Raw genomic sequence first — 26,572 nt, 5'->3', positions numbered from 1 at the left:
CACCCCGCCGCAAGCGTAATCACATCAAACTGAATTCAACTAAATGTCTTCTTCCGGACAGGAAAATATAAACCGCAAGGATGGCCTACAAACTATTTCGCACAATTACGAAGAGGGTGAAATGCGCCAAGATTAAACCACTGAAAAGGAATTCAAATGTTGTGTGGTCAAAAATGAATTCTTTTTGTGACGACGACACAAGTTGGTGACAATGCTTCTAGTTGCGGAAAACGTATTAAATGTTTGAACGTCGTGTCGCTAAATTAGTGTCTTGCGGATGTATCAAGCCGGTTAGACTGTTGCCTACTGCTCCAGTAAATTTCATCAGAAATGTGGCTGGCGCGTTCTACGTGAGATTGCTTTCGAATTCCTCATACAGCTGTTGGGATTTCAGTTTAGGGGGATATTACATCGATGGGAGGTAGTCCCTTCTACCTGTTCGCTTCGAGATCATCCGGCATTGGATGACATAATAATTAGATCGGAAAATTCAACATGGAACTGAAGGGAGAATTGCTAAGAAGTTGTTACACATCACATAATTGACGCAAGGGGCGGCACTCATCGTTGTTGTGTTAAAAACTTTTTGAAAAATGTAAAATCCAAGTGCTTTGGATGAGATAGCTAGTAAATAGGTATTTAAATTTAGATAAATTGTTTCAACACATTTTGTAGAACTTTCAGAAAATTACTCGCATCAATAATGCAACAAGGAAACTTCAAGTGAAGTGCACGCTGCAAATTGCATTGCGATGTGTAATAAAATATCCATCACCTTTCTCTTCACCGTGCTTTTAATGTCTTTTTCATGCATTGTAGACATTAATATTATAAATTGAAAAGACCTGCACCGCCGGCAACTCTTTTATTTCAGAACAAGATCACACGAAATAAAATGAAAAAGTTAATGTAATATAAACACACCAAGAAGAAAATTTGTTTTAAAGCGTTTTCTTTCTCACAAAAATGTTATAACGTAATGAGAAATTCTGTGTTTTAATTATACAAGTACTTACAGAATAGAAGGCATGACGATTATTTAAACTTCAATATACAAAGTGTCTCAGCTAAGACTTTCGAGCTTAATATCTCAGTCATTTGTCAACGGATTGTTATGAAATTTAGAATGCACACGTTTTAGGAAGTGGTCTTTCAATTAGGGGCAAAAAATAAAATTTTAAAACACATTTCTTTTATTTGAAATTAAGTCAAATTACCGTTGGATCATTAAACCCCGAAAAATAAATGGCCACACAAAAAATTAACCAAAGCGCTCGGCTGATCCAAGAAAAAAATAAATTTTGTTGTTCAAAACTTAATCCTAATTTTTATAGTAATTTGGGCAGTCACCTTTAGAAACAATTGATGAAGCATTTTTATGCGGCATTTTGTGTAACACTGAAAAAAACTGTCAAACGTGTGTGCGCTGTCAGAAAAGTAAAATTGTTTTAATTTGGTGAAATTACATTAAAAACCAACAACAGTGGCTGAAATTTTTGTGTTGTTGGAAAAGGAATCAATATTCGCCTATGGAAAGTGTCGTTGGACTTTTTATGAAATGTTATTTATGAAATTTAAAGTTCAAAAAATCGTCAATAATTTGAAGACACAGGAAGCGTACCTTAACTAAACTGAGTGGGGACAAAACACATCACTGGAAATGAAGCAATAGTTGGAGCTGTAATTCAAGCTTTTGAAGAGAATCCAATCAGCAGTGTACGAAACATTTCCAAAGTCCTGAATGTTCAAGTGTCTAGAATTTTTCAGTTGTTGTTCAGTCTTTTAGTCCTTTTTGAAAAAATTAAAGCATCCAGTACCAAAAGAAAGGCAAAAATATTGTTTTTTAACTTTGTTTGGGTAAGAGGTAATTCTGAAATGTCCCTTGCCTGACAGTTAGTTACGTTTCTGCGAGTAGGAATGATCAAAACTTAATGGTATTCTTTTGCATCTGTACCCACGTTTAACAGTTTGTTTCTTATTTTTCTCGCGAAACAGACGTCTTCCACGAACGAGTTTTTTCTGACGATATTTTTTCACTGAAGATAATTTTTTTAATATAAGTCCTAAAAGGCATGTAAAAATTACGTTTTTAAGACTTGAGTTGTTGCATTAATTGGATTTTAATCTTTATCTTCTAAAATATCTGCATTTTAAATTTCATAAAAATCCATTGACAAATATATGAGATATCAGGCTTGAAAGACCCTGTAGAGTAGAGGTAAATATAGAGCTAATTGTAGAACTTATTACAAAAAGTTTAAGGAGTGTAAAACAATAGTTTATAATTAATCCCTAAAAATCATAGACACTGAAAGGAAGTAAAGCCTACTCTTATTAAGTGACTTCCCTAAAAATAAAAAATGTAACTAGATAAGCAAAAGAAATAGACGAAAGCAACATTTTTTTAATGATTCACCTTTGTGTACTCATGTTAAAAATGGTCGTTATGAAGGTGGTTTTTCTGTAGGTGAAAGTGGACACTTGTCGTTGATTAATCATTACTTTTGCACCTTTAATACAAAACTGCAGCAGAAGAAGCTTATAATTCTCATAGAACCACAAGAAATACGAATGAAAGATGTCTCGGTGTTTTAAAGTAATGTTTCCCTTGCCTTTGTTATCAAGAGATATCAAGAAGCGGTGTTGAAGAATGAGCCAAAGGTGGATTTAGAGCAGTGTTTCCCAACCGGGAACTCACGATGTGTAAAAGGAAGTGTTAACGCATTTTGTATCAAAATTCCATATGTCGTTACAATGGACTCAAATCGAGTCAGTTTTGTTTATCAAGAAAATTAAGTGAGAAAGTGAATCTCATTTTTATATAATTTTCGAGTTAAATACGGTCCTTCCAAGCTAACATTTAGGGTTCCTCGAGCCGGATTGACTCCATGTTGAATCCACCTAAGATCAATTCAGTTAATGAAAACGAAACCTGAACTTGCGATTGAGCAAGTAATAACGTCGTCTTGTAAAACTGCCGAAAAGTGAGAAAGTCTTTAAATCGTCTTGCTAAACTGCCGAAAGCTGGACACGTATTCACATCTCCTTGCAAAACTGGCGAAAGCCCAGCAAGTCTTCTCTTTGTTTTGTAAAAATGCCAAAAGCTGAGCAAGTCTTCACAATGTCTTATAACACTGCCGAAAGGTGAGCAAATCTCTATAGTGTCTTGTAAAACTGCCGAAAGGTGAGCAAGTATTCACGTGTTTTTGCAAAACTGTGGAAAACTGAGCAAGTCTTCACAACGTCTTTCAAAAATGCGGAAAGTTGAGTAAGTATTCACGTCTCCTTGGAAAATTATCGAAAGCTGAGCAAGTCTTCACATCGTCTTATCGTCTTGCAAAACTGTCGAAAGTTGAGCAAGTTTTCACATTGTCTTGTAAAACTGCCAAAATCTAAGCAAGTCTTCACATTGTCTTGCACAACTGCCGAAAGGTAAGCAAGTCTTTAAATCGTCTTGCTAAACTGCCGAAAGCTGAACACGTATTCACGTCTCCTTGCAAAACTGCCGAAAGCCCAGCAAGTCTTCTCATTGTTTTGTAAAAATGCCAAAAGCTGAGCAAGTCTTCACAATGTCTTATAACACTGCCGAAAGGTGAGCAAATCTTTATATAGTCTTGTAAAACTGCCGAAAGGTGAGCAAGTATTCACATGTTTTTGCAAAACTGCGGAAAACTGAGCAAGTCTTCACATCGTCTTGCAAAAATGCGGAAAGCTGAGCAAGTCTTCACATCATCTTATCGTCTTGCAAAACTGCCGAAAACTGAGCAAGTCTTCACATCGTCTTGCAAAAATGCAGGAAGCTGAGCAAGTCTCCACATCGTTTTATCGTCTTGCAAAACTGTCGAAAGCTGAGCAAGTCTTCACATCGTCTTATCGTCTTGCAAAACTGTCGAAAGCTGAGCAAGTTTTCACATTGTCTTGTAAAACTGTCAAAATCTAAGCAAGTCTTCACATTGTCTTGCACAACTGCCGAAAGGTAAGCAAATCTTTAAATCGTCTTGCTAAACTGCCGAAAGCTGGACACGTATTCACGTCTCCTTGCAAAACTGCCGAAAGCCCAGCAAGTCTTCTCATTGTTTTGTAAAAATGCCAAAAGCTGAGCAAGTCTTCACAATGTCTTATAACACTGCCGAAAGGTGAGCAAATCCTTATATAGTCTTGTAAAACTGCCGAAAGGTGAGCAAGTATTTACATGTTTTTGCAAAACTGCGGAAAACTGAGCAAGTCTTCACATCGTCTTGCAAAAATGAGAAAAGCTGAGTAAGTATTCATGTCTCCTTGGAAAATTATCGAAAGCCAAGCAAGTCTTCACATCGTCTTATCGTCTTGCAAAACTGCCAAAAACTGAGCAAGTCTTCACATCGTCTTGCAAAAATGCGGAAAGCTGAGCAAGTCTTCACATCATCTTATCGTCTTACAAAACTGCCGAAAACTGAGCAAGTCTTCACATCGTCTTGCAAAACTGTCGAAAGCTGAGCAAGTCTTCACATCGTCTTGCAAAAATGCGGAAACCTGAGTAAGTATGCACGTCTTCTTGGAAAATTATCAAAAGCTGAGCAAGTCTTCACATCGTGTTATCGTCTTGCAAAACTGTCGAAAGCTGAGCAAGTTTTCACATTGTCTTGTAAAACTGCCAAAATCTAAGCAAGTCTTCACATTGTCTTGCGCAACTGCCGAAAGGTAAGCAAGTCTTTAAATCGTCTTGCTAAACTGCCGAAAGCTGGACACGTATTCACGTCTCCTTGCAAAACTGCCGAAAGCCCAGCAAGTTTTCACATTGTCTTGTAAAACTGCCAAAAGCTGAGCAAGCTTTTACATTGTCTTGTAAAACTTCCGAAAGGTGAGCAAGTATTCACGTGTTCTTGCAAAACTGCGGAAAACTGAGCAAGTCTTCACATCGTCTTTTGCAAAACTGGCGTAAGCTGAGCAAGTATTCAGATCTTCTTGCGACTGTGCAAACCTTCACGTTTTCTTGTAACATCGGTAAAACTGACAAAGCTACAAATGTAAGAACGTAACCGATAGTCAACTAGATGGAGCTTTGGTTATACTCGTACTGATCGATGACAATCTGCCACCGACTAAATGGCATTTCGGATCCATGGTTTGGGAGGTATTTTAGAAAACTGGAAGTGTTTAGGCTAAACGTGCAACTACTAAAATTTGTAAATTACCTATAGAAGAATAAGATATATCTTAGGTTCTCCTGTTATAAATTAATATTCATTAATTTTACAACGGAATGGAGTATGTTAACGTTTTTTGTATCAAAATTTTATAGGTTGTTACTACTGACTCCAATCGAGATAGTTCTGTTGATCAATAAAGTGAAGTGAAAAAGTTGATCTCGTTTTTATATCATTTTCACTTTAAATGTTATCCTTCGAGCTAACAGCGGGTTTGCCAAATGGTGGAATTTTAAATCGCCAACGTAAAAAAATACAAAATAATAAATTTAAATAATCTAAAAATAATTTAAATAATTAAAATATTTAAATAATAAATAATTAAATAATTTAAATATACAGGATGATCAAAAACTGGCGTACCAACTTACTGGTACGTTGTGGATTACGGAAAGGATCTTGAAGAAAATCCTAAAATCATACTTTAAAAAATCTGGAGCTACTAATTTATTTTGTTAGCTTCTTCAGTTTTCATTATCTTTTAATGTTTTAATGTTTCACACTAAGTAATCTTCCCATACAAAACGATAAATAATTATTTTTAAATTTAGACTTTAGCAGCTTTCTGAATTAAAAAAAATCATAAAACAATCACAACTTGTAGATGTGCAAACATTGGGAATCATTTACTAGAGAACCGTTTCAAAAATAATTTATTTTAATTGTTTATCAAATTTTATTGCAATCACGACTGTTAGACAACGTTGCCACATATCACTTATTTCAAATTCAAATTCCTCCAAATTATCAATAACTTTATTACACAGATTTTTTTTACTATTTTTACCTTAATATGTAAGTAATTTCTTACGACAGACCATTGAGTTGGTGTGCCGGTTTTTGAGCAGCCGGTAGTCCTGCATTAGACACTTTGACAAAAAAGTATATCAGTTATGGACAATCCATCTCAAATTAGAACTATAACTGAGCAACAATTTCAAAAAACTTTTGCAAAAACAAATGAACCTATTTTGGAAACTGTACGTATATCGTACGTTATTAAATGTTTGTTATTGTTTAACTCGCACAAGTTACAAAACTTGTCCGCTGCACTCACCCTATTTAGCAAAGGTCCTTAAACAAAATCGTTTTTTTCATAATCGATTAGTTAAATAAATATTATAATTATTTACCTGACGTGTTTAAAAAATACAATTTAGTTAGGTGCAAAGTTTTGTAGGTATAATGAATATTTCAAAAACAATTCAAAAATTCCAAACTCAAACTCACATGAACTGTTACTTATTGTAAAAAAAATATTTCCATCTCAACGGTAGCGATACCAACCTAATAAATGACCCTAACTTGGTTGTAAACACCACAGTGTGGTTTAAGTAGTTTTCAAAGAAGCAGGTCTAACGATTGCCTATGGCAAAGTAGAAAATTTCAGATTAATATCCCTCACAATTCCTCTAACGTGAGATACTATCTCAATCACAATTACAATTATCCAAAGGCATATCAAAACTTTGACATTGACTAGAACCGTAAAACAAACCGAAGCTTAAAATCCCTTCAGTTTTATAAAAAGAATACTCAATGAGCGGCTTGTTTTGAAGTCAAACTTCTAGATTTGACTCATTTGAAGCAAACCGTCCGACTACATCCAATTATTCCTCCCGTTTGAAGTCGAAACCTGTCGAGTTATTTACACTCTTTTGTATCAACATGGTCAAACAGTTTGTGAAACTCAAAGCACGAACATTGTCCTCGTTAGATCAGAAGAAGGCATGAATACAGATGGGCTAATCGCACTAATAAACCAAAACGATATCAGGATGATGACCTCCCGAGTCGGGCTCGTTTATGAATATTGTGTCCAGTCTGCATATCCGACCTTAATCCTCCCAAACAAACGATCTTCCTGCTCTACTTCCATTTCAGGCGAGTTACCTCCGGTCACCGGATTACCCTTCATAATACATGCGAGTCTTAGTAAGACCAGGATGTGTGGCTTGTAATTGAGATTACATCTTTAATCCACCGTTGTATAAAATAAAATTTAGCCTCTTAAAAACCGAAACTATACGCTGAATAATGGGACGGAATGAGAATGAGGGATTTCGTTAGGGTTGAATGTGCTGGAACCCTTTGAGAAGAGATTAGAATCAGTTGCGCGGATATGAGAGGGGGCTCTTGATCAATCAATCACCTTTTCCACTTTATTACCTTCGATCGTTTCGCTCCAGACAAATATTTCTTTAATGGTTTTTTTAACTCGATATTTCATTAAGACTTGAGGAAAAGCTGACTGATTGGATTAAATGCGTCAGACGTCGACGACTACACCTTTTTCAAGTGTAATTCAAAAACCGTAAGATATATTTCAGAAATCGTTAATTGTGAAATTGTATTTCAGAATGTGTTAATTGTAATTCAGAATACTAAACTGAATTTTAGAAAATATCACATGTAATTCAAATTAGTCAATTTGATTTCACAAAACTTGTATTTCAGATAGTGAATTTCGTCAATTGTAACTCAGAATTCGATTTTTTTGATTTAAACATTAAGAACCGGTTTATAGAAAGCTTTGTTAAAATTGGATTCGTTGTAAACGCGAATGGACAAATCAAATTAGTTGAATTTGGTCACGTGACCAGCTAATCAAGCATTTAATTACAGATTAAATTAATGACGCTTCAATAAACCGGTCCTAAATTATTAAAATACCTAGCCTTGGAAACAAAAGTTTTTGATTTTGTTGACAATGCTAAAATGTTTGCAAAAGGTAAAATAAAAAAACGTGTTAATAATCACAAAGATATTAAAAATTAGTAATTTAAAAAATAATTTATGTACAATGTATAATTTGTCAAGTGTCTATGACAAGAAATGCAGTAATTCTGCTGAACATTTGAAATTTTTTCACCGATTTATCTAATTTGACTGGACGATTTGGAAAAAATGGATAAGAAACGTTTTGTCTAATTTGTAGAGCTTCTTTGGAATAAAAGTAAAAAAATATTCGTAAAAAAACATTACAAAAAACATATGAATCAAGATGTAGAAATGAGGAAGTTTCCATTTTTTTGAAATTAATTCCATTAATAGTCTTTATAATTGCACAAGTAATGGTACGTTTACAAAATTCCTTCGCTGTTTCTCAATTTTTTCCAATCATTTTTTATGAATGTCCTAAATAAAATAAAAAAAATGTAAAAATCTCACGCTATAAAACCGTTTGACATCGAAAAAACGAGAACATTATAACTTAAAAAAACAAGAAAATAGTAATTTCATATCTTTGTAAACTCTAGATTTATAATTAATAATTATAAACCACATCTACTTATTTATTGAACGTATTTTCAAAAGCATCGACAAATAAAGAAACTGTATTTCTGTTTATGCAAGTTTCGATTTTTTTTATCAAAAGTCATTTATAGAACACTTATTTTTTTACATATTTTTTGTACAAAACATTTTGCAAGCATCGCTTGTTTTAGAATGACACTAGAAATCATAAAAATTTCCATTGTATTTTATTTTTATTTTTTTAAATAAAATTATATTTTATTAATCTAAATATTTCTTATTAATTAATATTTATTATTTATAAGAAATCGTAGACAAATTCTGAAAAAATTCGAAGGCATATAGTAAGAAATAAAGTATTTTATATAGCAAACGCCGATTTTTGTGATTATTAAAATGGATTATTATTGGCTATTAGAAAATTATTACAGTATCTACTTAAACAAATTACTTCAATCATAACAAACAACATTTTGTTTCAATATTTACTTCTTTTAAGTAAATAAAATTATCCAGCGATCTTAACACAATACCGAAAGGAACAACAGTGTGTAAATCGCCGCTACCTTGTGAACATTTATGCCGCATGACGTCATCAGCTTCAAAGTAGGACCGCTGTCAAACCGGCAGATAAAAAAGCTTATATTTTTGATATTTTTAAAGCTGTTGAAATAATTTTTTGCGTTTCATTTCTTGATTTGAGTACTACTATGCTGATAATAAATAATATTTTAAAAATTGGGAAACTTCCTCATTGCGTCTTGTGCTTTCGTATTTTCAACATTTTATTATTCACAGCTTTGGATTACTTTAAAAATAGCCAAATAATGGAAGAAACAAACGTCAATTCATGATTACACTGATTTATGTAACTAGTAACAACGATTAAACGGAAAAATAAAAATTGTGCTGATGTCTTGGCTAAAGTTCTTGTGCCCACTGTGTAGTCCACAAAAAGTTATGGAAACCACTAAACCTGTAGAGCAACGGCAGAAAAGCAGTATCTTCAAAGAATGGAAATCAGACTAGCTGGCTGAAGACAGCCGGCTGTTAGTGGTCAGATAATAGAGGAAACAATGAGAATGTTGAACACTTTACTCAAGTAATGACAAATTTTATGGAAACATCAAATCGTCAAGCAAATTCAACTTCCACAGAAGTTGATGCTGTATCAACTTTTGATTCAAGTAATTCCGAAATGTTGCAGAAGAGTAGATAAATGTAGATCCGTATTTCAGTGGACTGAAGAAACCACAATTTATTTTGTAATAACAAATTTGAGAGGCCTAGCTTCTAAGATTTGGTATAAAAGTTTGCCGGTTCTTATGAATACGTAGGATGATTGGAAGAAAGAATTAGTCAGCTACAATATTCTATGAGTCAGCTCTTCCTTGTCACCTTATCACAACATGCATGAGCAAAAGGTTGAACGAGTTAAGAGACCTAAAAAAAATTAATTTAATTATTATAATAAAAACTTGTCGATGCTAAATAAATTGGAAATTTTTGGTAAAGGAGCTGTATCTTGTATCATCTGCAGAATTACAGATGTAGTTGTACAAACTGGTGCCAAAGCAGGCCGGTATCAAACTCCCGAGTCTTTTATGTCCTTTATTTATTTTTCTATTTCTCTTATACGTATTAATAATGTTGTTGCTTATTCCATAGATACGAGTAAAGGTAGTACACTGTTATCCTACAATAATAAATTAATTAGGTGACTATGGTACATTATTTCATTTAGTCTGTTTTTTTTCTATAAACAATTATCAGTGTCAAAATCAGGTATAAATGTAGTTCATATCACCTTAAAAAAACTGAGAAATTAGGTTTACATTACGTACCCGGATTTGGGATGAGCAATACACCTAGTTATATACATTTCTTAAGGCCGACCCCAAGAACTGTCAAAATCAAACTGTCAAATCAAAAAAAAATGTGTTTTCACCCTTTTTTACTTTTATACATATCTCAAAATAAACAAGAATTTTCAACCGGAAACCATTGTGGCGCTTCCAACTGGCAAATACATTTTGAAAGCGGTAAGTTTAAAAAAATCTCATTTTCAAAGAAATTTTTGTAAAGGTTGTTTTTCCTTGTTATTGCTAGTATTGCGTTCAATTTTTTGCATGCATATTTACAATGATGTTGTACATGAATAGTGTATTTTTTTCCGATCTGTGCAGTATCTTGCGTTTGGCACCTAAGTCTCAGATCAGCAGACCATGAAAATGGATTCAATACTAAATAAAAAATGTGTAGTTTTGTGGGAAATTAATTTCTAGTCATTTTGCTTTTAGTTTTGTACTGGCATGTGGTCTATTTTTTGAGATATGTATAAAAGGTGATGATAATAGGATGGTGACTGAACTGAAGTCAAATGGTATCGGCGCGTTCTCTTGTCACTATTTTCCGGAAGATGGCGCTTCGTTTGCACTTCGTGTGATTTATGGGTTGCATACATTACATATAACAAATAGATTAACAAAATTACAAATAGCGAAACTTTGTATGAAAAAGGTCGGGCCTGAAACTTAATCATCAACAAACAAATGTTTTACAGATCCTTACTCCTACGTGTGATCATAATTCAGTAGGTTTCAACTAAGTTATCCGTCTTTTATTAGTGCTGTGTTCCTTAGAAGCACAATTTTTACTAAATTCTAAATTGAATTACATTTCCTATAGCTCTGTTTTACTACAAGTATGCAAAATGCATTCATGCATTCTGTAACAATCAAAGTAAAATAAAAGGTAAACTTATTTAACAAGAACTAAAATATCACATCATCCGACATTTCTAATTATCCATGAGAAAATCTGATTAAGGCATTATTTATGATGATTAACCTAAAACAACCCAACTCTCAACAAAGCTTGCAGAAATCACTCCCAAATATCGTTGGTTTTGGGTGTATTTATATAGGGCACATGGGTTTTTTTAATATTTATGTCATACTCTTTTGTGTACCCCAAGCATTTTCATGTATTTTTTGTTACGAAATACAACATAATTGTTTACAGAAAACTATTACTTTTTATTACTTGACTTTTTGGGATTATAACTACTGTCATGAAACTGTTCATAACCCAACATTTTTAAAGTCAAAAATTTTGATGACATTTTTCAAAGTTCAAAAGCTCCATCTAATAATGGCCATTGTTGAAAAAAGAACGCATCCGTGTTATCTCATTCCACTTGACAATTTTGCCGTCAAAATCATGGGAGCGAACGCACCATTCTATTACCACCACCGTATAAAAGTATAAAGACATCATTTTGACAGTTCTCGAGGGCCGCCTTAAAGCCATACAACAAAAATTCGATAGAACAACATAGCCATTTGGTGATTTTTTTATTCAAATGGTTATTTTTTTATTCTATCGTGAAAAAATTTCACCTTTTCACATTTTATTGCTTTAAATTTAAATTCTACAAAATAGTCTAACAATCGCTTCGAATGGAAAACGTCCGAGTTAATAAATTACTGTTAGAATAATTAGCTCTACTTGGGGTCGCTTTTTTCTGTGTAAATTTGATAAGCACTCCAAGGTTTTTGCAATCGAGAACAATTTGCCGTTTTAGACAAAAACTAAAACAAAAAGTTTTACCGCACTGGTGCTTATCGACCAGAGACAATCTACCCCTTCTGATTGAAATAAGCAATTTGACAGTTCGTTAGAATTATCCAGCTTCGTTTCCCGTGTCTCCAATCACTTGGTAATTTTTTACCAGTGGTAAATTTAATCACCGTTTGTTATTTTCTAATTTCGAATTAACACTCGCCTCGTTCCAATTTCGCTTATCTTGAAAAGTGCACCGTTTCCAATCATCGTTCTATTTGGAGTGCTAAGTCCGTGTCTGTTGCACGTATCCGTAATCTTCGTTATTCTCCGTTAACTAAAGGAGTAGTCTGGTGTTGTTTACGTGTTTCATTACTAAAAGGGTCGATATCTGTAAAGCCAGGCCGGTATTAGCATTCAGGCCGTGATATTAAGCCAACACCGTTGACGCCAGCGCCGCTAATGTACTGAACCAGCGGAATTCTGCCTCCAACAACTATTATCAGAACACTGCCTCTAATTATTTAAATTAATTTATAGGCCCGAACAATGCGCGCCAAATGCCAAGACCTTGTATACCCAAGCTAATTAAAACCAACACGGATTAGTTAACGATTGACAACCAGCACTTACAACAATTACAAAAAAAAAAAACTACGATTTTATCAAAGGAAAAGCACCTTCCAATTCGGTAATAATCAGGTGTAGGTGATTCGAAAGTAATAAAGTGTAGTGTGTGAGACGTAATTTTTGCATTTTTTAAGTCTTGATTGTTTCTATAAATTGCGTCCAAAAACGGGTCGCCAGGAGCCACGCTACGGTATCAAAAAATATTTTTTTTGATAATTTAGTTCTTTTTGCTGGTGGGTTCCTAACAGGTCAAACAAGCATCAAATTGACATGAACTGTCACTTATCATAAAAAAGTATCGTTTCCATCCCAACGGTAACGGTACCAACCTATTAAATGTCCCTAGTCATTGTTGCAAAGTAAAAAACACCGCAGTGCGGGAAAGTCCGATTTCCACTCGCTGGAGCGTGTGGGCAAACAGCTATCTAAAAGCTATGAGTACAAAAAAATTATAAGCAGTTCTATCTAGTCTAGACAATATAATGTATTAAAATAATCAGATAATTTTGACATTATCTGCAACAAAATTTATGTCTTCCTGCTCAAATATATCTTGATGTTTCATATGTGTTTAAAAGCAATGCATATACATGCCTTTAAAAGACAAAAGTAAACGAGAAAGATTTCAATAGAACAGAGCTGCAGCTCTTCCATCATTATTAAACTCCGGTAAGCAATAAAAAGCAAAAGTCGACTAATTATAGTGTCTAGATTTTTCTTTGATCGGCCGAATAACATAGATCAAAGGGATCTTTCATAAAAGGAAGTAATTTGTGTAGGGAAGTGAAGTAGTGTTTATTATCAAGCAGTATTCAGTGATTGCTGAAAATTCTAAGCTTTCAACAAGGTTATAGAGCCGAATAATTGCCAGCATACATAAAACAGAATTCGGTGCGCTTGATATCAATGAAAGAACATTAAGAACAGCGTCCAATGAAATATTGTTTCGTTTTTTTTTATATAGAAGCGCAGCGCTCTCACATAACTTTTTAAATTTTCTTAATTTTTGTACCTTCAGAATATATTCGACTAATTAATCAAACTAAAAGAAATTTTGTTGATTTAGAGAAATTAATAAGAACAAGAATAAACGGCAGAAAACGATACCAGGTAAGAAAATAATAAATGTTTAAAGGGATGAACTATTTTTATTACTGTAGAAGACCTCCTATGTGCAGAAAGGTTTCTGGTAAATAAAAACCACATTAGCTAAAACAACTAAAGTAGCGGTAAATAACGGGACCCAATTATCTTTAAAAAACTGCGACTGTTGGAGTATAATAAAGAACGAGTCTATACCATTGTTAATATAATCCTATTAATTAATTATTAAGCATGGAAGTTTTGTAAGATCTATCATAATAAGCAGATAAACTCTCAGTCTTCTCCGAGAAAATGCGTCATTACGTATTGTCGTTAAGTTTTAATTATTTTTTAATGTTCTTATGTTTCACACTAAATAATAGTTTTCTAAAACAATCATAATTTATTATTTTTAAATTTTTAAATCAAGTTAGCTTTCAATTCTGGTTTGATTCAGGCCAAATCACCTTAATATAAATACGATCCTGATTTACAATTGTAAACTTTAATGAGACAGAACAGTTTTAACTGTTTTAACTGTAAATTACCAGATAGTATCATTGTTGACAATTTAGAAAAACATGCATTTGTACAATGTAGTTCCAAACACATACAACATACGAGACATACATTATTTAAGCAACTGAAATAAAAAATATTTGGATCCTTAAAGAACAAATCGTACCCATAATCATTTTTGTAACTGGCAGTTCTTTTAAAAACCTGTAATATTGACAAGAAAGGCCCTCAATAACAATAAAGTTTATTTTAGCAGTAGAAGTATAATAACGAATAATTCAATAAATATTTTATCTGGTTGCAAGGTAGGCGATCCCGGCGCCTCCACCATTTTTCTCCACCAACAAAAGACGTTTATAAAACTAGTCTAGACCATAATTCACACGGTATATGCTATATTTTTACATTCATCCTTTCATAATAAGTGCCAAAATAGTCAGTCTTCTCGTTCAGAAGTCGTAAAAATGGCAATTTATATTTATCAGATATTCGGAAAGCATCTGTCCATGATTTAGCGGTGCAAATGTAAATATTTTATAGACAGAGTAGAGAACAGCACCAGAAAAGTGTAAGCAACATTTTTAAATTATCATACGGGGGTTAAGGCATTTTGCATTCACGAAGATCCCGTCTTGACTGCTGTATTCAATATGTATAGACATGTTCTAAGGTTATGTGCCGCGATTTTCTATAAGAATCACACCACAACATCGAGAAATCCAACATGTTCCTAACATTACAATCCGTCATTTTTATAGAGCTCGTACATACAAAGCTGTAGCAAATACGCCAAAGATAATCAAATCTGTTAACAACGATTTATACCTTATGGTGCTATTCTCTAACTTCTGTTACTATGTTATTGCTATATAACTGTAAAAATTGCAGCTGTTAAATTTAAATTTAAAAAATAAATTTAAACTTGTATTCCGTAAACACTGTTACCCTCTGTTAGCAAAATTTCTATAGTAACATGTTCTGTTAAATAACAGCGGCAAAAATCGCACCATAAACTAACAGTGACAGTGACAGTATTGGAAACCGAAGAGAGGGGATAAGATTGATCTTAGAAAAAAATCAACTGGTATAATTATTCATAATGTTGCAAAGGTAAATCTTTGGCAATCCTAAGTAGGAATGAACACAACTTAAAATTCGTCAGAAACCAAAATTTGTATAAATAAAAAATAAATCTTTTAATTTGTATTATTTATTTCAAATTATATGTTTTGTCTTTCAATAGTTATTTCGTTTCTTCCAAGTTAGCCTAATGAAATAAAGGATCTAAATATCAATTCATTTAAAAAGACAATAAAAAACATTTTAATTCGGGGCGCCTTTTATAAACACACTCATATAAACAGTGATTGTCTTCTGTAAAATATTTGAAAAAACATTATTATTATTATTATTATTATTATTATTATTATTATTATTATTATTATTATTATTATTATTATTATATTATATTATATTATTATATAAAAAAATACTTTTGAAAGTGACTGTACATTAAAATATATGGAATACTAATTCACTCTGTATAAACAATTATGTTTTCAATAAACGATATCTCACAGATTTAAAATTCGCATTTTAAGAGAATCTGGGAGAAAAATAAAATTATTACACCAAAACCCTGAATACCGACTCTTTTATGTTTAAAGGTCTTTCAGTAAATATCTTTACCTTAGTTGCTCAAGCTAGCTAATTTCATAAATGGGTAACTAAGTCATGTAATGCCAAAATAACTGCAGCTCGTCTTTTGGAGAAAACACTAAACTGTCTTACAAGGCACATTTTGTGTTCAATTATTGTGATAATTTTAGTGATAATTTTAGACTCATTGGTTCCTTTGCTGTAAAATCACTTTCTTCCAATGTGCCTTCTACCAGTTATGAACCCGATAAAACAATAAAAGATCAATGTGCAACTACGAGTACATCCGGCGAATCTTTTTTATTTCATATTTTGGAAAAACATTTTTCAAATTCTATTAATGTAAAGCATTTGTTGCCATAAACAGAAGTGTTCACTGTCATAAAGACTGCTTGACTTTTAATCATCCAAAACGTGAACCACCAAAAATAGAGAAAATCATCCTAGTGGAACAGGAGACTTGGGGTGCTTATGCTAAAACTCTTCGTGTTACGGCTCTTGTATTAGTGTTTTCAACGGCAGAATATTGCAGTGCTCTTTGAATGAACAGTTCACATACAAGCAAAATAGATTAAATTAAACACTGCTGTGCGAGTCATAACTAGCACTTTGAAATCAACCCCACCGAATGACTTCCAGTATTGTCTAACATTGCTCCACCTGCACTCAGAAGAAAACTTCCATTCAAGAAACTGTGAATCAAATATAGAAGAGTATCCAATATGGTCTGACCTGATTGCCCCCGAAAATCGATTAAAATCTAAAAAACCATTTTGGGTTGAAACGTTTAATATCGGAAATTTTTTCCATGTGGTCCATTATCCTACATTTCATTAAAAGATTTAATAGAATATCCATCAAAAAGGGTACCTAGAATGGGTCTGGGTGAAATTGAACAGACTAAGAAATGGCCATGCCAGATATAATTCAATGTTATTTAAGGGAATGCTACAGAAACTCTATCGGGTGATCCAAAAATATGTGGCATAATTTTAACCACGAATACCCCTCTAAAAATGAAAATAGATTGGATAGTATTTACTGACCCACCTCAAAAAATTAGAAAATTACAATTTTTCAAAAATTGGTTTGGAAAAATGGTTTTATGTAAATATTTTTGTTACCGTTCATGCGATTATTATGAAATTTCGCATGCCAAGAGACACAAAGACGCTCTTTGATATGGTGTAAATGGTGTAAAAGCTATACATTTTCGGTGACAAGGGGGCCCTTCCAGTTTTTAGGTGATAACTCAATTTTTCGGCCTATAAACACGTATTTTTGATGTCAAAAATCAAAAGCCCAATTATTTTTTAATAAAAAAAGGTACTCTTGCTTCATGTCGTCAAACTGTACCGTTCTCTAGTTATTTCTGCAGAATAGAAAAGTATAAATTTTGAGCGTACCATTACCTTGGAAACAGTTCACTACGAATGACACAGCTGTCATTGCTGTCACATTTGATGTCAATTTAATTTAATCCAAAGTAAATTTTGATTATTTCTTGATGATAATAGTAAAAGACATGATTATGTGTTGGAAGAAATAATGCATGAGCTAGCGATAGCCATCCCGGCATCACAACTTGATCTGAGACTACACCACAAGGTTTTCACACCGTAAAACGATTTTCCCTCCAAATTGCTGGTTTTATCAATACTTCACTACTTGCATTATAAACTATAATCCAAATGAAGAATTAAAACGATCAGAGACCAAGAACACAACCTCAACTGTAACAAATCACAAAATAAAATCTAAATCTAAAACTATTTGTAATGCCATTGTTGCAATTTTTCTTTAATAGGAAGTTAATTTGATCCACAAAAGAATAACGCACGGCTTAATGTTTTTTTACTTTTTTAAAAATTACAAGAGCTTCGACAACAATGAGCACAAAAGCAACAAATGCCGCCAGCGTGCTAATTGGCGCCGGTGCTATTTTTCATAAGCGCGAATATCAAAGAAAATATGAATGATGAAGTCAATTTTTTTTTATTAAACAACAATAATAACCTGGATCATTTTTTTTAACTAGACTTACCAGTATGGGGTGATCAGGACATCATTTCCAAATACTAAAAGAATTTTTTTATCGTTATGACTTTATGATTTTTTTTTCGCGCTTACGAAAAATAGCACAGGCGCCAGCTAGCGCGCTAGCGGAATTTGTTGCTTTCATGCTTATTGTTGTTGAAGTTCTTGTAATTTTTAAACATGTTAATAAACATTAAACCGTGCGTTATTCTTTGCAGGTTTCAACAACTTGTGGATTAAATTAACTTCCTATTAAAGAAAAATTGCAATAATGGTACAATAAATGGTTGATAAGATATTATTTTGTGATTTGTTACAGTTGAGATTATGTTCCTGGTCGCTGATCGTTTTAATTCGTCATTTGGGTTATAGATAGTTTTATAATGCAAGTATTGAAATATCGATAAAAACAGCGATTTGGAGGGAAAATCGTTTTCTGGTGGTGTGGCATCAGATTAAGTTGTGATGCCGGGACGGCTACCGTTAGCTCATGCATTATTTCTTCCAACACATAATCGTGTCTTTAACTATTATCATCAAGAAATAAGCAAATTTTACTTTAGATTAAATAAAATTGACATCAAATGTGACAGCAATGACAGCTGTGTCATTCTTAGTCGACAGTTTCCAAGGTAATGGTATGCTTAAAATTTATACTTTTTTATTCTGCACAGCGGTGTAGAGTTTAGTTTAATCCCAAATAACTCGAGAACGGTACATTTTGGCGATATGAAGCAAGAGTTCCTTTTTTATTAAAAAATAATTGAGCTTTTGATTTTTGGTATCAAAAATACGTGTTTATAGGCCGAAAAATTGAGTTATCACCTAAAAACTGGAAGGGCCCCTTTGTCATCGGAAATCTATAGCTTTTACAAGATTTTCATTTATACCATATCAAAGAGCGTCTTTGTGTCTCTTGACAAGCAAAATTTCATAATAATCGCATGAACGGTAACAAAAATATTTTCAAAAAACCATTTTTCCATACCAATTTTTGAAAAATTGTAATTTTCCAATTTTTTGTGGTGGGTCAGTAAATACTATCCTATCTATTCTTAATTGTAGAGGGGCATTCGTGGTTAAAATTATGCCACATATTTTTGAATCACCCGATATATTGTCAATGTGGTCAAGTGAAAGAAACTGTTCAACATCTTGTCGTATTCCGGTTTCCAAGTTTTCAAGTTGGCTTCAATGAAAGTCATGAGCTGTCGCCAGAAGCTAAAACTTGGTTGTCTCCCATAAGAGTTTTGTACTTTCTTCAATGTAATAGTATTATTGTTCTTTTTTCTGTCATACGAATATATGTTTATACAGGATAAGTAGAGACGATCTGCAGCACATTTACGCTTATATTTCGTAGGGGTAAAAATCCCCTTAATCCACTTAAAGTGCATGAGTTTAAATTAGTTGTATTAGAATAAAAAGTACTCGTTTTCTTCATGAATATTGGTAATACACAATGATCATTGTTGCATTGATCAAGTACATCGTGGTCAAATGAATATTATGCTTTCTACTAACTGAGCTAATACTACTTAGTAGCATATCAGTGGCATACGCTTGATCTTCAACATAAATTTAAATATTTTTATTTCAAAAATGGTAAAATAAAAAATAAACAATAAATAAAATAAAATAAAAAAATTTATTATTTTTCCCACCATGTACTCATTTGATACTACCATGGTGTAATAAAAATAATTTGTTAAATTAAGATTCATGATTTCATGTACTAAATTTATTAACCAATGATGTGTTTGTGTTTGTGAACCACATTAGTTTGTGAGTAACTATATAAAAATTATAATAAACAAATTATACGAACTTCAATCCTGACAATAAAAGCAGAACGAAGGCGTAAATTTGGTGAGTGTGGTTCTCACAGAGTATTTGTAGTCAATATTAGTAATGTAGTAAAACTAGAACGTGTACTATGCCATTTATTATGAACTCCGATCACGTGTTGTCATAAACCAGGATTAGGGATGGTTACGTCCAACCCCTATTGCACAATCTGGTAGAGTGAGTTATCATTAGGCCAGGGTCAGATTGGTGGATTCCAATCTATTGCACGATCTGGTTGTAATGTTATGAGGTGTGTCCCGGATGGAGTCAGGGTAGTGACTGCCATCCGAAGACCAGGATTAGGGAGACTGTAAAGTTGACCTATTGCACAATCTGGTGGAGGTTATCCAATACTAATCAAGGGATGGTGGATTCCACCCTATTGCACGATTGAGTATTGAAAGAGCTGCAAGATCAGGTCGGCGTGGAGGCTAACCAGGTGGGGTTTAGCGGGCTGACCATTGCACGATTTGTCCAGTTCAGTGAGAGAGATCTGGTTATACATGGTTCCTAAGAGTTGTTCTTAAGTTAATGTTAATTTACCTTTAATGTTAAGTCTTGTAGCTGTTGACATAAATACTCAACAACCCTTTTTACTTCATTACAGAATGAAGTCTGAGCTGGTTGGTCTATCCGCTGGAACGGCTTGACGAAAGAACTTCCTGACTTGTGATTTGAATTATTATTGACAATGTAATTAACGCCCAAATAAAAATATCTATATTACAAATTATCACAAGTGGGATAGACCAACACCAGACACCAGATAAAGAATTGAAGTTCGTATTAGTAGAGATGTCCGTTCTGTTATTATTCTCGTTTAATAATTTTAAAGTGAATTTGAAATTTGCAAAATTAATGTTGACAGTGTCATTAAATTATATTTTGAGTGATGGACTAAAATTATTATAAGTGAGTCGAAAAGAGTTGGTTCAAAAACAGGTTCAAGTGTATTACATAGAAAAGAGGTGTTTCAAAGCAAAGGTTCAAAGTGTATTGAAAACTATGTTCATTATTATTATAAGAAATTATCAATGTTGAATGAATTAGAAATCTTTGGAAAACGAGATGTTTCGTGTATTATCGGGGGAGTTACAGATGTATTAGTGAGAACTACTGCTAAAGCAGGCCAGTATGAAAGTCCGGAAATGCTCTTATGTTATCTTAGCAGTTTGATGGAAACGCAAATTTCGGATACAGGATTTCAGCGCAAGTCACAGAAGACAGTTATTTGTTACAATTGTAATAAGCCAGGGCATAAATTTAGATACTGTAAAATGCGAAATTAAAATGTTGCACATTCATTCGTTGTTATTATTGAACGGTGTCAGTCATATTTCGAAAAAAAAACAGACTGATAACACTTCAAATAGAAAATTTTATCAAAATATTTTTGGATGAAGAAATAAAAGACGTCTCGGGACGAGCCGAATTTCAGGATGGCCGAATGTAATAAAAATAATTTGTTAAATTAAGATTCATGATTTCATGTAGTAAATTTATTAACCAATGATGTCTTTGTGTTTGTGAATCACATTAGTTTGTGCGTAACTATATAAAAATTATAATAAACAAATTATATGAACTTCAATCCTGACAATAAAAGCAGAACGAAGGCGTAAATTTGGTGAGTGTGGTTCTCACAGAGTATTTGTAGTCAATATTAGTAATGTAGTAAAAACTAGAACGCGTACTATGCCATGTATCATAAACTCCGATCACGTGTTGTTTAAACCAGGATTAGGGATGGTTACGTCCAACCCCTATTGCACAATCTGGTAGAGTTAAGTTATCATTAGGCCAGGGTCAGATTGGTGGATTCCAATCTATTGCACGATCTGGTTGTAATGTTATGAGGTGTGTCCCGGATGGAGTCAGGGTAGTGACTGCCATCCGAAGACCAGGATTAGGGAGACTGTAACGTTGACCTATTGCACAATCTGGTGGAGGTTATCCAATACTAATCAAGGGATGGTGGATTCCACGATTGAGTATTGAAGGAGCTGCAAGATCAGGTGGGCGTGAAGGCTAACCAGGTGGGGTTTGGCGGGCTGACCATTACACGATTTGTCCAGTTCAGTGAGAGAGATCTGGTTATACATGGTTCCTAAGAGTTGTTCTTAAGTTAATGTTAATTTACCTTTAATGCTAAATCTTGTAGTTGTTGACATAAATACTCAACAACCCTTTTTACTTCATTACAGAATGAAGTCTGAGCTGGTTGGTCTATCCGCTGGAACGGCTTGACGAAAGAACTTCCTGACTTGTGATTTGAATTATTATTGACAATGTAATTAACGCCCAAATAAAAATATCTATATTACAATGGGTAGAAGTTTGTCGGTCTATTTAAGAATCACGCTGTATAGGAAACTTTATTACTAAAAATTTTTGTAAATGTAATGTACATGAGAAGATTTTATTCAGTAGCCTAAAGCTATTAATCATTGAAGAAGTCGAGAATTTCTTCCGCTTCCTTCGCTATCTACGGTGTCCAGTTATAGATAACACCGATAGCACATATGGATTTCATGATAAACTTTCCAACTACTCAAAGAGAAGACAAATTCATATTTAAGAATATGAGCATCACGGGACTTTTTTCAAAGATTGCTGATTGCTAAATAACAGCTAGCAAAACACTATGACAAAAACAAACTTGAAGTAATAAGTCCTGTGGACTTAGGACAATATACGAGTACTCCTAGAAATCAAGAAGACCAAAATATGCAGGCCCTTGCTTGGTTTTAACGAAAAAAAAAAATGTGGCACTGTGCAAATAAAGCTAGTTTTGAAAGCCAATTTACTCTGTGAATGGGCTGGTCTTTTCGTTGATGTAAAAATAGTTACATCTGATGGAATGACCTGAATCATGGCCATGTGGAAAGCATTTAATGCAGGACATTCAACATCATCTTGGTGTAAATATTCTTGCAATAAAACCAGAACATTGAGGACGTGCTCATATTTTCCACAACTACTAAATGTTTAAGAAATAGGCCTGTTTCACAGAAAAAATTTCATATGCCAGAAAGACGTCTTCAATTAGATCATTTTAACGCTTAATTGAGAATGACGCAAAAAACGAATATTAGCACCTAATTATTATAAAAAAATAACAACGCGATTAGTTTTTCAACTCTTCAGTGCAACTGTTGCAGAAAGACAAGAGTGCAGTCGGAATTGTTCAAAACTCAAATTCTGGAAGACTGTCTATAAATGTTTTGGAGTCATGCTTAGAACGAAATTTCTTCTTGACATATTCAAAAACTGAAGAATTTATAACCCTATTAACTCCTACTGAAATATTGTACAGAAAAATTGTGTTTTAAATATTAAACATTGTAATATCGTACTGTTGTCAAAAATTGACAAACTAGTTATCCATGTAACAAGTCCACAAAATAGAGTTTTAGGGGACGAATCGCATTAAGGACGTGTTGCATACAAACTTTTTTGATACCACCTCTCTAAAACAACAAAATTGTAAAATGGAGTGTTATACTCAACAGTAAAAGTTTTTGGAAATTCCAGATTCCGAAAATAGATATAAAATTATGTGTAATAATGTTGGAACGACGTTTTTTAAATCGGTACTTTTTTAATAATAATAAAAAATTTGCGCAATACAAAATTATTGTCAGCAATGACTCAACTCGTAATTTGTTAGTCGTACGCTGCATATAATTAACACTAAGACCTGCGTTTAAATTGACAAACGTCAAACATAAAAATCAAAATTGTGCGTTAAAACGACGTCAAAATCATAGGTCAAAATCATAACAGGATCATAACATAACTCATCGTGTTGAGTTATTGAGTTTGTGTTTTGTTAAAATGACTGCTGCTGCTGCACGTGAGAAGCCATGTGTAAAGTACTGCTTTGTCTCCACTTGTAACAACAGTAACATAAACACTCTAAATAAACTCGTTATTTCTAACAGTACCCACAAATATTTTATAGCTGGAAAAGGATGCTGAAAACAGGCACTCAAAATTCGGGATGATGCTGTACCACAAATAAGAAGCCCATCAAAAAAAAACAGAAAAAACACAACTGTCCCCGTCAAGTAAAAAAAGCAAGAAGATTTATTACATCAAATAAAAAATGTACTCCTAGAACCTCGAGTTTACAAAAACCCACATCTGCGGAAAGAGTTGCCGAAAATATTGGTATTGGCAATCGGTGCCATCTTTGATTCCGTTAGTTTCACTGTAATTTGAAACTGGCACAGACACTGTGACACAGAAGTGTAATAAAAATAATTTGGTAAATTAAGATTCATGATTTCATGTAATAAATTTATTAACCAATGATGTGTTTGTGTTATATTAATATAATAAACCAATTATACGAACTTGAATCCTGACAATACAAGCAGAACGAAGGGGTAAATTTGATGAGTGTGATTCTCACAGAGTATTTGTACTCGATATTAGTAATGTAGTAAAACTAAAACGTGTAATATGCCATGTATCATGAACTCCGATCACGAGTTGTCATAAACCAGGATTAGGGATGGTTACGTCCAACCCCTATTGCACAATCTGGTAGAGTTAAGTTATCATTAGGCCAGGGTCAGATTGGTTGATTCCAATCTATTGCACGATCTGGTTGTATTGTTATGAGGCGTGTCCCGGATGGAGTCAGGGTAGTGACTGCCATCCGAAGACCAGGATTAGGGAGACTGTAAAGTTGACCTATTGCACAATCTGGTGGAGGTTATCCAATACTAATCAAGGGATGGTGGACTCCACCCTAGTACACGATTGAGTATTGAAGGAGCTGCAAGATCAAGTCGGCGTGAAGGCTAACCAGGTGGGGTTTAGCGGGCTGACCATTGCACGATTTGTCCAGTTCAGTGAGAGGTTCCTAAGAGTTGTTCTTAAGTTAATATTAATTTACCTTTAATGCTAAATCTTGTAGTTGTTGACATAAATACTCAACAACCCTTTTTACTTCATTACAGAATGAAGTCTGAGCTGGTTGGTCTATCCGCTGGAACGGCCTGATGAAAGAACTTCCTGACTTGTGATTTGAATTATTATTGACAATGTAATTAACGCCCCAAATAAAAATATCTATATTACAGAAGGAAGAAGAGTTTGGAAGTGTAACCACAGAATATGAATGTGGATCTACAGGGTATAGTCTACGTTTATCCCCGACCTCAGAATCGATTCACATAGAATGTTCAGCGAAAACCACACAGTTACAAAATGATCATAAACACTACCGCCTAACATTGCTACCAAATACGAGTCGTTTTTACTTGTGTCTCCCAGAAAACGCTCTTTTTTTAATTGAATTTTGTGGCAAAGAAAAACAGTTAAAAAAAAAGATTGTGCAGTTGACCTTAAAGAAAATCAAAACGAATGATTAGTATAGTAGACTAGCTGACGATTTCTGCATACGTATATCTTATGCGGGAAGAGTTTTTATACAAACCGTGCCAGTGTTGGCTGCAATACGAAGATTGCTACATAAAGCCTTCAGGTCAAGACATTTTAAAGTTAAAGTAATTATAGATTGTTTTTAAGTATCGATTCAAAAACCAACAAACCCAACACATCAAGCCTTGATGTGGTCTGATTATTATCAGGCTGATACTATCAAATGGTATCATCAACATCTAATGGAGCAATAAATTTTATTTCATATGGTTTTGGCGGAAGAACATCGGTACGTCGGAATGTCAGCAGAACGATTGTACCTGGTAGCTTTGGTTCTCCCTATCTCAGCATTGACGAAGTCAGGGTTATTTAGAAAAAAAAGTACTATTTCAGCACTAACTTCAGGTAAATTGTCCGAAGCCCCCTTTACGAAACCGGCGTCCATGATAAGCACAAAAGAATGCCAAAAGATGTTTCTGTTTATATCAGAGTTTCCGTAACGTGTTTTGGTACTATACAGTACTAAGTTATTAATGAGTGTAAATAAACTTTGTTTGATACATGGTCTTTAGCCTTAAAACACGAGAATAATCCAATGTAGCTTTCAAAAAAGCCGATTTCACCAATATAAACGTTGAGAGCAGAGATGTTTACAATAGAAAAGTCAAAAACCACCACAAACAGGATGAAGACAAACCAGCAAATTGTAAGTATTACTTGACCGCAAGTGCAAGCCCTTAGGTACACCCATTGAGAACACATTTCTGATTTCTTATCTGTCTTTCTACCAATGTATTTCTATCTAACTGAAAGACACGGTTGTTAAGAGCTTAGGTCCACTATGAAACAGATAGAACTTGATGTTTTCGTACACTTGCTGGATTTCATGCATTCTAACGATATTAACGAATTTCTAAGTTATTTAAGATGATATTATGGCATTTCGATGATAAGCAGAATTAAAAAATTAATAGTATATCACATTATAAGTAATAGAAATGCATCACTATAGGCGAGTGAAAATTTCAATCACGTGTGATATACGACATTTTATCTTATCTTATTTTATCTTCTACCATGGAGTGTTATACTCGAAAGTAAAAGTTTTTGGAAATTGCAGATTCTGAAAGTAGACACAAAATGATGTCTAGTAATATCGGTCTAAATTTTTTAAATCGGTACTTTTTTAGTAATAATAGAAAATTCGCGCTGTGACGTAAGCAATGTCTCGACTAATGATTCGTCAGTCTTTCGCTGCATACAGTTAATGCTACGACCTACGTTTGGGTTGGTAAACGTCAAATACAAATGTCAAAACCGTGCGTTGTCGATTGTGACTGTGTTGTGTGCTAATATTTTGCAGGAGTTTGTGTTTTGGTAAAATGACTGCTCCT

At 33.6% G+C, this 26,572-nt stretch overlaps 1 long non-coding RNA gene across 1 annotated transcript; it reads left to right on the top strand.

The window, feature by feature from the left end:
- Positions 1-13,202: 13,202 nt before the first annotated feature.
- Positions 13,203-21,086, top strand: LOC135265391 (uncharacterized). The gene is made up of 2 exons (XR_010333036.1): positions 13,203-13,307; positions 20,392-21,086. It is a non-coding gene; the product is annotated as an uncharacterized LOC135265391 (long non-coding RNA).
- Positions 21,087-26,572: the final 5,486 nt, after the last annotated feature.

The sequence above is a fragment of the Tribolium castaneum genome, chromosome 2 (genome assembly GCF_031307605.1).
Source record: "Tribolium castaneum strain GA2 chromosome 2, icTriCast1.1, whole genome shotgun sequence".
Lineage (NCBI taxonomy): Eukaryota > Metazoa > Arthropoda > Insecta > Coleoptera > Tenebrionidae > Tribolium > Tribolium castaneum.
Note: the sequence above shows the minus strand (reverse complement) of the source record. Positions and strands in the feature narration are given on the sequence as shown.